This window comes from Chionomys nivalis, chromosome 19 (assembly GCF_950005125.1).
Source record: "Chionomys nivalis chromosome 19, mChiNiv1.1, whole genome shotgun sequence".
Lineage (NCBI taxonomy): Eukaryota > Metazoa > Chordata > Mammalia > Rodentia > Cricetidae > Chionomys > Chionomys nivalis.
The window spans coordinates 8,065,236-8,077,979 of NC_080104.1; the positions used below are offsets into that span (position 1 = coordinate 8,065,236).

Genomic DNA, 12,744 nt, shown 5'->3' on the forward strand with positions numbered 1-12,744 from the left:
TCATATAGTAAAAGTATTCAAACAAAATTATGGAGAAAGAGGTGGTGGTACAGTGTCGGGTGCTAACTGAATGTAAGATTGTTTGAAAATCAAGTTGTTGAAGGGATATTACCTAGCACCCTTCTGAAGGTGGGACTTCCCCTTTTAGCTAAAGAATACAGGAATATTCAAGCCTTGTGGCCTTCTCTTGTAGGCCTACAGAAGGAGAGACAAACCGAAAAATGGGAAAAAGAAATATTAATTGAAAACAGTGGCTGCTAAGCACTCTGCAAACTGAATCATGAGCCTCTCTACAGAGAACAGGACACAGAGGGCACTGTCGGGAGAACCACGATAATGTTTATGCAAACCCCACTGCACCAACAAGGCTGGGATCCAAGTCCACGGGCTATGATCCTCGCTGTATGATGCACGCATGGGGAAGCAGTGACCCCTCCTCAGAGCCTGTGGGGAGGGGAGTTCCTGGGAATGAAGAATATATGTCTGACTTTCAAGGAGCTGGGGCAAGGGCAAGGCAATGAGAGGCAACACAGGAGCAAAGCTGACGGTGAATGGTCAGCGCACTGAGAGAGGGTCAGGGTCATGTCAAGAGGGACCAAAGGGCCCTGTGTAAGAGCATGATGGTCCCGATACTGCCAAGTAGGATTTGGTACCCAATATCCCCAGCTGGTTCTTCCATAAATAGACAGTTTTTCTCTTAAGACAAAGCAGAAAAAGACTCAAACCCCACTGAGTATGCTATCTGTCAGTTTTATGAAACATCTGAACTGAGACCATGGCCAGTACCTCCTCTCTGAACTGGAACACCAGCAAGAAAGTCGCAGGTTACCTGGAGCATGCAGAAGCAATGTTCCTGGGATTCTGGACTGGCAGGGCCAGTGCAATGGGCTGTGACCAGTACAAACAACCAGAGACAAAAAGTCCTCGTGTCTCAATAGCGGGACTATGGCAGTGGACAGAAACATTATTCCTTGAGCAAAATCTTTTCTTTTGTCCTGTGACTACTTCTTGTTGTTTGAATAGATTCTGCACGTGGCTTGTGTGTGATCATGTGTGTGTGCAACTACACATACATATGTTTGTATGCCAACATGTACTTGCAGGCAAAGGATCAAACTTGGGTATCATTCCGCAGGCACTCTCCTCCTCAAAGTGTGTGTGTGTGTCTATGTGTGTGTGTGTGTCTGTGTGTGTCTGTGCGTGCATAGGTACTGGATCTCCCTGGAGCAGGAGCAACTGTGATCCACCAGCTTAGAGTGCAGGGAACCCAGTTCAGTCTTCACCACTGAGGCATCTCTTCAGCTTCTCTACCTTTTTTAAACAAAGCATCCCACTGAGACCTGGGGCTCCCCAGGGAAGCCAGGCTCTCTGCCCAGTGCTATCTAGGGATCCATCTGCCGACATCTCTCCAGATGAAGGATTGCAAGTACACACGTCTCACGTTCATGTCTGGCTATTCACAGATGCGAGACAACCACACTCAGGTCCTCATGCTTGCGATGCTCTCACATTCTGAGCCACCTCCTCAGCCTTACAGGGTAGTTTTATAATGCAGATAATAAATATAGTATACATTTATGATTAAATATTCACATATTTTCCAAGTAATATGTAATCAGTGGGCTTAATCGCTGATTACTTACAAAATACATTATAAATATCAATATTACTTATATATTTATATTACTTAAATTTTATATAGATTCACACAAGACCATATAATTATATATTCACTTGTGTACATTAATACATACATTTATATTATTTATGTATAATAATGTATGTATTTATACATTTATGTACGAATTCAAAAAAGTATGCTTTTAAAAATAGTAGTTAAAAATAAATGAGGCAATAAATGGGAAGATTAAGGCAAATTTTCAGGAGATCGTTATTTGTAATATGTTCATGTTTAAAAGGCAAATATTCCAGGCATCACTTGCAAAATTAAGGATGAAGCTGCCTGTGACATTCTTTTGCTAACTTATTCAGGCAATCACCACATAAACACAAACTCTTTAGCATCCTGAACCGGCTGCAGATGGCAAACCTAGGGTCCTTTCTGGTGTGTTCAGTCCTTTGGAATGCTTTCCTGGGGAACAGCTGACTGTGGCTGCTCCTTTCTGTCCCCCAACCCTGGGGTCAATGTTGAATGAGGGCTCCCTGTACCCTCACGAGGGTAGCTATCCTCCAGAGTAAGACCCTCCTCCTCCTCTTCCCCCACAGTGCCTCTGTCCTCTCCAGGGACAGCGCTCCTGCTTGTCAAGTGACTTAAAACACACTGTCCTCTGAACCCCCCATCCACACATCTTCATGTGTCTCCATTTAGAGCTGAGATTTGCACTGACCAGATGACACACCCTGAGCGATGCGGTGGCTGCTTCCGCTTCAGTTCTGTTTTGTTTCCTTTGGTCTTGGAGACAGGTTCTCCGAATGCAGCCCAGACTGATGTCCAACTTGTAGTAATACCATTGACTCAGCTTCCCAAGCGCTTGCTTCCCAGATTCCCAAGGGACTACAGGAGTGAGGCCCAGCACCCAGCTCTTGCTTATTCTCTTCAAAGTGCTAATCTCATTTACCAGGAAGAAACAATCCTGAGTCAGTTTCAGACTCAGGGAGGAAGGGGGTATTTGGGGCACAGCATCTGCAGCCTTTGCAATCGGGTTTTACTTGGGGGAGGGGGCTGGGAAAATACGGGAGGGAGAGGCAATGGTGAGTGCTGGTGAAAAGTCTGGGTGTGGCAGGGATCCAGTGACTGCTGTACTCCTTACTATGCTGTTGCTATGATAAAAACACCGCGTGTCCAGTGACTGCTGCTCCAGTTAGCATTCTGTCGCCGTATTCATTAGTATTCTGCCACTGTGATAAAAACACCATGTGCAACCCAACTTAGAAAAGGAATGGTTTATTTGGGCTTATGGTTTGGGGGGTCCATTCTGGGGAGGAGCCATTCTGGGGAGGCACAGCAGCCAGAGCAGGAACCTGGGAGCCTGCACTGCAAGCCTAAAGCAGAGAGGGCAACTGGGAGCCTCAGGGCTATGAAACTGAAACCCCACCTCTACTGACAGACTTCCTCCAGCAGGGCTGCCTTCCCTAAGCCTCCCCAAAGAGGACCATCTACTGCTAGTTACAGGTTCAAACATCTGAGCTATGGGGTTATTCCTCATTTAAACAACTATGCTGTCTGGCACTTCTGGTGCTGGTGGGGGCACAGGCTGAAGGGAATTCCTTCCCTTGAACACAGCACACAGCAGTAAGGTAAGACCAACTGCTCCTGCGCCATGTAAAACAGGGTCTCAGACCTGGTACCACTCTTCTGCAAAACAAAGCTCTCCTACAGACATGGCAAATTGAGCGCTGATGCCATGAGCACGGGGATAATGAGCCCCTGCAGGCTCCAGTCACTAATGGCAGGAATTAATTACTTCATGCTGCATGTGTAACTAAAGCGGGGAGAGGTGAAGTTATGAAACGATACGGTAATCAATTAGGTTTTTACTTCTGCTTAGAAAAGACTGAGGAAGTGTTTGTCAGCCGTCTATCCAAGTTGACACAGTAAGATACAGAACTGATGAATTCAGAGAGAGCAATAGACTGCTAAATTACATTTCTTGCCATGTAGGACATCATCAGAAAGCTATCCCAAGCCTAGGTGAGGAAAATCACAAAACCCACATTAGATAAAGTGGTAGTTCCCATCATCTCATGTGTTCCAACAGCCATGCTGGTTCTGCTTATGTTCTGAACCAGTGGGTAAGAGACATCATGGAGACCACAGGAGACAAGAGAAATGTTGGTACAGCCAAGGGCTACTAAACTTGAAGGAGTTGAAAGACTTGGAACTTAACATATGAACTGTAAATCTATATCTTATATACTTCTGCACCACAAATACAGCAGGACACTTGTTTACTTTAGTGCACATCAGGAAGAACAGAAGAGGACAGGATGCAGGAGAAGACACAGAAGAGAACTGGATGCAGGAGAAGACACAGAAGAGGACAGGATGCGGGAGAAGACACAGAAGAGGGCAGGATGTGAGAGAAGACACAGGACAGGATAGGATGCAGGAGAAGACACAGGACAGGATGAGGGAGAAGACACAGGACAGGACAGGATGCGGGAGAAGACACAGGACAGGACAGGATGCGGGAGAAGACACAGGACAGGATGTGGGAGAAGACACAGGACAGGACAGGATGCGGGAGAAGACACAGGACAGGACAGGATGCGGGAGAAGACACAGGACAGGACAGGATGCGGGAGAAGACACAGGACAGGATGAGGGAGAAGACACAGGACAGGACAGGATGCGGGAGAAGACACAGGACAGGACAGGATGCGGGAGAAGACACAGGACAGGATGTGGGAGAAGACACAGGACAGGACAGGATGCGGGAGAAGACACAGGACAGGACAGGATGCGGGAGAAGACACAGGACAGGACAGGATGTAGAAGAAGACACAGGACACGACAGGATGCAGGAGAAGACACAGGACAGGACAGGATGCGGGAGAAGACACAGAGCAGGACAGGATGCAGGAGAAGACACAGGACACGACAGGATGCAGGAGAAGACACAGGACACGACAGGATGCGGGAGAAGACACAGGACACGACAGGATGCGGGAGAAGACACAGGACAGGACAGAAAGGGTGCAGGAGAAGACACAGGACAGAAAGGGTGCAGGAGAAGACATAGCAAGGTGGAAGGGCTGGTGTGCACGCATGTGCTGTGGATGGGTGGGAGGTATGCATTACGTGTCTGTGGTATTCTTGCTCAGCAGTGATCGAAGTGATTTAGGCTTGCTGTTATCTCATTGACAGGCATAGCAGGCTAATGGTTAAGCTTGCTCTTCCTCAGGTTATATCAAGATTGTAAAATGAAATGGTAAGTTTTATTGTCATACGGAGGAAAGCAATATGGGAGACACAGGACTTGAAATATTTGTATAGCCTTGTGAAGGGAATTGCTTAGGTGTTAACTTGTGAATACTAAAACAAATTAGTATGAACAAAAGGGATAACATCCATATACTCAAACTCCAGGCAGGGATTACCCCTCAGTTCTGTTACTGCACAGTAAGTGGCCATGAAAGGTTAGGTAAATTGTTAAGAGCGCCTCTCCAGATGGTGCTGCAGATGGCCGCTGCCTATCACCTGGTTAGGTTGAATTTATACATGAGAGGCCACTCCAGTCTCACACAATATCACTGCAACTTTGTGCAATTGGTAAATGTTCAGCATTTATGAAAATGAAGCTCCTGGAGCTGGAGAGATGGCTCAGTACACATTGCTCTTGCCGAGGACATGAGTTCTATTCCCAGCGCCCACATGAGGAAGTTCACAATTGCCTGTAACTCCAGCTCAGAGGGCTCCTGGACATGTGCACTCCAGCTCAGAGCGCTCCTGGACATGTGCACTCCAGCCTCCTCAGACATGTGCACTCACATGCATATACCCACAGAAGGCATGCACAAAACCATACAGTTTAAATAATTCTTTTAAAAATATAGGAAACTCCTAAAAAGAGATACGCAAATGTATTGATGGCACAAATACTAAAAGGAACCTTCCGCCCCGAAGACTCAGGATAGCTCTGAACGGGAGCGGAATGGGCAAACCATTTTCTGTGAGCACCCTGCTTTCGCTGCATCTGATAACTTCTCTAAGGCATCTGAGTTTGGGAGCTGCTCAGTCTGCCCACCTCAGGAAGCTCCTAAGCAGCCCTTGTTTATCACAATTGCACGCTTGGTTCTTAGCGCAGAGGGTATGTCCGTGGACCACAATACACAAACAATACTTACACTCACTGGGCAGCTTTGGGGTGCTTCTAGGCATCTGAGAAACTTCCACTGCGGTGGGATACATTATCAATCATGATATCAGTTATAGCCTTGGTTATTAAAGTTACTCACAAAAATATTAATAGCGGAATGGCTTAGCTCTAGAAAGACCCTCACACAATAGGGAATCCATCATGCCTACCTTAAGCCAGTACTAGGGTCAGCCTAATTGGGCAGTTTGGGTCCTGGTTCCTTTGGGCCTAGCAGAGGCTAGATGCTGATTCTCAGTTTATGAATCTGCATAAACAGGAGCAAAGAGGCAAGTTTTGTATTCAGCAACGTTCCCCACAGCCAACAGCACATCACACGCTTTCTCGGTGTGCAACAGAGGGTAGTAGCCCGTAGCCTGTGGGAGGCCACCACATACTTAAAGAGAAAACTTTGAGAAGTGTTAGGTGCTAGAATCTGACTGTTTTGTTTGTTTGAATTTTTGTCTGCTTTTTTTTCTGTTTCAGAAAATTTGAATCATGCTGGCCTAGAAATAGAAGAGAGAAGAAAGACCGGAAGCTGCGGCACTCGGTGCTAATTCCATGTGAGCGTCGACTCTAATCGCTCTGAAAAAGAACTCCGCAGAGATTTGTACACTAATCCACTACACAGACATCCTTATTTTTTCTCTGGAGCAATTGCTTTGGTTTGGTTCTAGGGATTGAACCCATGGCATTGTACATGCTAAGCAAACATGGCACTGAGCCCCAAGCAGTGATCCGTTACAGATGGCCCACGAATTCCTGAAATGGGGCAACACTGCAAAGATCGGAGCCAGGAGTAGGATTTGGGGGAAGAAGTTAGGTTAGTTTAGAATTTCAAATAATCAGTGAATATGTTTCTTAGCAGAAGTATATCCCAAATATTGCAATATTGCATGGTTTCTACTAAAAGTTTTAAACATTTAGCAGAAGAAGTTCAAATTTAGCTGGATGGTTTTTGTTTCGATCTGATGAACCTTAAAACATTTGAGACATCTCCATTCATCAAAGGATACAAAATAATCACTGCAAAGAATGTCACAGACATGGAAGCATAGGTCCACCAGGTCCCATTGCTGACAATCAGGAACCTGGAAAGTACAAAGGCAGTGTGACAGAAATAGAGGGTTTCCTGACCGTGACACTCCACACAGAGTACAGACAGGTCTTTCCCACACATGTATCTGTGTGATAAATAGTAGCACAGCCCTAAGAGCGTCAGCCACCTCAGCCTGACATCATAGGAGCAGAGCGTCAGCCACCTCAGCCTGACATCATAGGAGCAGAGCGTCAGCCACCTCAGCCTGACATCATAGGAGCAGAGCGTCAGCCACCTCAGCCTGACATCATAGGAGCAGAGCGTCAGCCACCTCAGCCTGACATCATAGGAGCAGAGCGTCAGCCACCTCAGCCTGACATCATAGGAGCAGAGCGTCAGCCACCTCAGCCTGACATCATAGGAGCAGAGCGTCAGCCACCTCAGCCTGACATCATAGGAGCAGAGCGTCAGCCACCTCAGCCTGACATCATAGGAGCAGAGGGACAAATTCTGGCTGTGATGTCAGAGCAACTGAGAGATGGGATTTGTGGTTTTCCTTGGGTTTTTTGAGACAGTCCCATTACGGAGTCTTGGCTGGCCTGGAGCTCACTAGGTAGACCAGACCTCCAACTCAGAGATCCACCCGCTTCTGTTTCTGGAGTGCTGGGTCAGTTGAGGGATGCTTTATCATCATCACGTTTTATGCTGGAAACTAAGTTCAGATCTGTTTCTTGGTTTCCAAAATACAGATCACACCAACAAAAGCATTTACATGTTTGTTGGTGTAAATTCCAGAGAATCCAGTTTGATAAAGAGGATGCTGATGGATTTCTCAAACTCCAGGGGAAGCCAGGTGCTGGCGTTTGATGTAATTATTGTACCTCGTCAGAGGACGGATTTTTAGGACCCTCCCTTGAGGGAAGGGAGAGAGTAAGGACTGGTTAGGGAGTCTAAGCCCCCAGCTTCCTGCCCAAGCCTACACAGCAGAGCCACGGAAGAGTTCCCCTGTGTCTCCATTTCTCCTGCTTCAGTATCCGTTTGTCACCTCCAGGGTAACCTGTGGACGCCTCTCAGCAGAAGAGACACACGCAATGCAATTTAGGGGACCACGGAACCAGTTTTGAAAAGTTCTATCTGAGCAACAGGACACATCTGTGAGCCTACAAAGCTATTGCCACCATTGCAGAAATGAGTCCAGGCCAGTAGCCCATCCCTCAGACAGCTGTTGGATTCTCCCTCCTGCCTCTGTCTCCCTTCCCCTCGTTTTTTTTTTTTTTTTTTTTTTTAAATGAGGGATCTGGGGATTGAACTCAGGCCCTTGAACCAAGCACTTTACCAAAAAACCCATCTCCTAGCCCTGAACTACTTTTGAGGAACTGTGCAGGGCATTTTCTTTAAACACTCACCTCACGGAATGACAGTTCTACCCACTTCTGTATCCCTCCAACTGGACTGAAAACACCACAGGTGCTTACAGATAGTGATTTCATATAGAACTCAGCACCAGGTACCCAGGATCTGGGCCCACCCACACTGGATGGGCCTTCTGCCATCAGTCATTAATCAATAAAATGTCCACAGGCCAATCTGATGGGCAGCAGGCTCATCTTCGCAGCCGACCCTCATCCGTGTCAGGCTGGTGAAGATAACTGGAGGAGTACCCGAGAGCGCATGCTGTCCACTGCAGCTGGCCAGACATCAGAAACTCATTCCCACCAGACCAGAGTGCTTCTTTCAGAAAGTAAAACTGCTCATTCCATACGTTTGAGGACCTCACTGGGGTCACAGAGACACTAGGTTAAAGTTTGGGGTGCAGGGGCCTCAGAGCAGACATCCGTGTGTTTGTGCATCCCCACATCTTTCTCCACCCAGCTTTCATTTTCAGGTCTCGGTTACTCATCTTCTCTGCATGCATTCCAAATAAGGGTTCAAAAGACACATTTTCTCTAAAGTGTGCAGGGCGTTCCTGGACCGAACTACCCTGGGCTCTGCAAAAATGCATTTTCTCTGATAAGCATGAAGGTGGGTTTTGCCCCATTTGTCTCTCCTGGATCTTTTCTTCCTAACTTAGTGGAGGGCTAGGTGTAGTCAGACTGATAAGCAGTAGGTTTTGGTTTTAGGAAAGCAATCTGGTTTGCGCCTGTGGTTCCCCTATAGGCCAGAAGAGTCCCAGAACCTGACATTGGGGTTATGAGCTGCCCAGCGAGAGTACTGTGAACCAAACCTGGGTCTTCTGAAAGAATACTATATGCTCTTAACTCCTGAGCCATCTCTCCAGCTCCTCTGCCTTATATTATTATTATTATTATTATTATTATTATTATTATTATTATAGACAGGGTTCTTGCATGTGAGCACTAGGAATCGAACTCAGGTCCTCTGGAAGAGCAACACAAGTCCTTAACCACGGAGCCGTCTCTTTAGCCCTAACCCCACACAATTGGTTTTATGAAGTGTTGCCGATGGAAACCAGTGCTCTGTGCACACCAGGCCAGCACTCTACCAATGGAGCCACATTGCCAGCCCCACCAAAAAAAAAAAAAAAAACAGTGGGACTTTCCAAACAAACCCTATCTATTATGGAAACCACAATGGACATTTAGTTTCCACATCAACAACTGAAAGTCCCAAAGCCTGCTCGCTTCCACCTGGCCTGCAGCTTGAACAAGGACTTCAGGTCTCTCCAGTGAACCATAAATTCAGCCCCACTTTCTAATTCAAAGATGCGCACGTGCAGCATAAATCAGAGGGGCTGAAAGAAAGGGACGCACTTTTAGCAGTCTCAGAGACAGTCAGTTTAACCTACTCTGCATTAGAAACAGCTCTGGATGGTTAATAGAAATGAAAACACCTTCCCAAGACAGAAAAACTTCCAAAAGATCAAGCTGATGGCTCCAGTTTCCATAAACTTTTCCTATATAAGCCGCTCTGGTCATAAACGTCTAATCGGCTCCCAGGATCTGAGACATAATCAAGGATCCCATTACCTGGCACTCCATGGCTCTGATTCCCCCACAATTTTCATTCCTATTTGTAGTCTCTGCCAGACAATAAAGCCGGTTCCCCTGCAAACCCTTCCCCACATGGTTAGATCATTATCAGTCCATTTGTCGGCTGGCTCCCATGTTCAGATCTCCTGGAACTCCAGCAAGGGCAGTACAGACAGCTGGGAGAACTCGGACGGGAGGCCTCTCCCAGGCTTTGACCTCATTTATTCTTGGACCTTGAAAACAATTGCCGTGGTGTTTTTCAGCAATTCTCAATTCAATAAACTTGATTTGTTTCCAAACAAGACCGTGGTCCATATCAATGGCAAGATGAAGGGAGGGAGGGGCCCTGGACAAGATGACTGTAATGATTAGGGGAGGGAGGAGCGCTCTGAGAAGAGATGGTGGAGAAAGAAGAAACAGACATTCCAAAAGTCAGGCTTACAACTAGGCTCAGATGGTGAATATGAGGCCATTTTTGCAAACACAAGACAGTTCAGAAATCAGACATGTTCCACCGTGGTGAGCGGTGTAGGGCAGGTGGATGAGGCACCTTCCTCACCTGTCATATGGGCCGTCAGTGACTCCCCTCCGACAGAGGACAGATCAGAGCAGCATAGCAGATTTAGTTAAGCCTGCTTTTATGGGCCAGGAGTCTTCAGGAGGAAGACCTAGACACAAAGACCCTGGGAAAACTGGTTACGTTCATGTTTAGGACTGAGGACTGGGCCAAAGAGATGACCTGATGTAGTAGGCTGGGTAAGGAAACAAGCATTGTCTTGGCCTGTCTTTGTGGCATTCCTTCCATTGGTCTTTTGATCCAGGCAGTCAAGGTAAACCAGAGAGCCTTTCCGGCCAGCTCTTACACGGGTGGTCAGGAGACGATTTCTAAGTTTCATGACTTGCGCTTGGAAAGGGGTTCAGAATGAAAAGACAGGATAAGGTCAGAAAGAGAAATTTTTCTATGGCTTCCCAGTGTCCTGTGTCTCAAAATAAGCAGCAAGCAAGCAACAGTGCCAAGCTCTGAACTTTGTTTCTGGGCCCCAGTGGTGAAGCTGCTCACACTCATCCACACGGCCCAAACTTCCACCACTGCACGACCAGGGAGGCGGCTCTCATCTCTCACATCTGCAGAGATCACCGCCAGCCACTCAGAGACATTGGGGTTCCCTCGCCCTGACTTCCCACAGCCTGGGCGCTACCAAGCCCTGTGCACTCCACCTCCTTAGCACCCAAGATGCCTGTCCCTCTCTTAGCATCTCCAAGCTCTGGCACAGACTCGGGAATTTTAAACTGCCCATGGGTCTCAGCACCTGCTCTAATGCTTGTCTACACATGCCACCACACCTGCCCTTCCCACGGCCGAGCGCCCACAGGAGGGCTTGGCAAATACTCAAACAGTGGGTTCCCTCTCATTGGATTAGTCTCCCCACCCACACACGAGCCTGGCAACCCTCTGCTCTCTTGGTCTGTAAGTATTCTAAGGTCGAAGCTGTGTTTCTCTATACAAGTCCTCATCTGCAACTTGGGAAAAAACCAAACCTAAGCCACAGGATAATGATTAAATGAGTTAATTTGAAGTGAGACTTCAGCCTAGTAGCTGGTATATACAAGGGTGGTACAAACCTTGCTTATAATAAAGTGTGTGCTTGGATCAGCAAGACAATGAAGTGGAGGCAGGGGCCTGCAAGGATGACCTAGGCCAATCGGAGGAGCTAAACGGTTCAAGGAGAGACGCTGGATGCTCAAACGCACATACAGCCTATGACAACACATGCCCATATTTATAACCACATACAATAAATACATTACAATGCATAATTTCATAAACTCTGTGCTCCACAAATACATGCAGAATGGACTGGCCAGTGAAAGAATTCACCAGTCCAGGTCCTGCCCCCATCTATCCCAGCCAGTTGCAGTTTGTAATAGAATGTAGCAGGGCTGTGTGGAAATCAGTGCCATAAGAGGAATCAGCAACCCTTGCTGTTTTTCTTTCCCCGCCATCAACAGTCCAAACACATCTTTGCTTCCCTGGGGTTTGGAACCCATGCTGCTGTGTTGTGGAAGAACTGAGGCAGGGTGATGTGGATAAAGCAGATGCAGGAGTGGGGGATCACAGAATCCTGTTACTGGATGCTGTCTCCAGTAACTAAGGTGCTCTGCTTAGAAAGTCTAGTCTGCTTTCTTTTCTTTTCTTTTCTTTTCTTTTCTTTTCTTTTCTTTTCTTTTCTTTTCTTTTCTTTCCTTCCTTCCTTCCTTCCTTCCTTCCTTCCTTCCTTCCTTCCTTCTTTCTTTCTTGCTCTTTTTTTGAGACAGGGTTTCTCTGTGAAGCTTTGTGACTGTCCTAGAACCCTAGAACTTGCTCTGTAGAGCAGGCTGGCCTCAAACTCACAGAGATCCACCTGCCTCTGCCTCCTGATTGCTGGGATTAAAGGCGTGCACCACCACTGCCTGGCTCTGCTTTCATTTCTGTTGTAACGAAATATCTTAGTCAAAGCAACACAGGACAAGGGAGCTTATTTCTTCACAATTCCAGTCCATTACTGTGGGGAAGTCAAGGCAGGCACCCAAAGTGTTACCCCCACAGGCAGGAGCAGGAAGATAAATGTGGGAATCCTTTTTTGCTCACTCAGATACCCTTCTTCACTCTTCAGCAGTCCAGGATGCAGACCAATAATAATAATCCCCAAGTTCAGGACCAGTCCTCCCGCTTCCAAAATACACCTCTGTATTACTGAGGGAGCACACACTGGAAACCATGCCAGAGATAGCGAGACAAGCCTCAGCTACTCTAGACAGCCCATAGGCCTACAGGATAAGCCAACCCAGTGTAGACAACTTCTCAGCTGAGGATTGGAGGTCATTCCAGGTCATTCTAGGTTGTAGCAAGTTGACAAAT

General features: G+C 47.0%; 1 protein-coding gene across 1 annotated transcript in view; it reads right to left on the reverse strand.

Annotated features, from left to right (window-relative positions):
- The window catches only part of Kif6 (kinesin family member 6), a 312,499-nt gene that overhangs the window by 133,894 nt on the left and 165,861 nt on the right, over positions 1-12,744 (reverse strand). The window lies entirely within an intron of this gene.